Raw genomic sequence first — 1,006 nt, forward strand, 5'->3', positions numbered from 1 at the left:
GGTTCCATATAAATTTTTGGAGTATTTGTCCTAGGTCTGTGAAATATGCTGTTGGTATTTTAATGGGGATTGCATTAAATCTGTATATTTGTTTGGGTAGTAGGGACATTTTAATGATGTTAATTCTACCAATCTATGACCACAGTATAGTCTTCCTCTATCTCTTATTTCAATGTTCTGTAATTTTATGAGTACAAGTCTTTTACCTCCTTGGTTAAGTTTATTCCTAAGTATCTTAAACTTCTTGTTACATTGGCAAATGGGATTGTTTGTTTAGTTTCTCTTTCTGAGAATTCATTATTGGTGTATAAAAATGCCATCAATTTCTGGGTGTTAATTTTGTATCCTGCTACATTGCCTAATTCATTTATTAAATCTAGTAGCTTTTTGGTGGAGTCTTTAGGGTTTTCTATGTATAATATAATGTCATCTGCAAATAATGAGAATTTTACTTCCCTGTTTCCAATTCAGATGCCTTTTATTTCTTCTTCTTATCTGATCACTGTGGCTAGGAGTTCCAATACTATGCTGAATAAGAGTGGTGAAAGCATACATCCTTGTCTTGTTCCTGTTCTTAGGGGAAACGCTTTTAATTTTTGACCATGATGTTGGCTGTAGGTTTGTCATATATGGCCTTTATTATGTTGAGATATGATATCTCTGTTCCCACTTTGCTGAGAGTTTTTATCAAAATGGGTATTGAATTTTGTCTAATGCTTTTTCTGTGTGTGTTGATATGATCATATGATTTTTATCTCTCAAATTGTTTATGTGATACATCACATTTATGGGTTTGTGACTATTGTACCAGCCTTGCATCCCTGGAACAAATCTCACTTGGTCATGGTGTATGATGTTTTTAATATATTGCTGGATCCGATTTACTAATATTTTATTGAGGATTTTAGCATCTATGTTCATCAGGGATATTGGCCTGCAATTCTCTTTCTTTGTAGTGTCTTTATCTGGTTTTGGAATTAGGATAATGCTAGCCTCTTAAAAAGAG

This window comes from Myotis brandtii, unplaced genomic scaffold (genome assembly GCF_000412655.1).
Source record: "Myotis brandtii unplaced genomic scaffold, ASM41265v1 scaffold1080, whole genome shotgun sequence".
Classification (NCBI taxonomy): domain Eukaryota; kingdom Metazoa; phylum Chordata; class Mammalia; order Chiroptera; family Vespertilionidae; genus Myotis; species Myotis brandtii.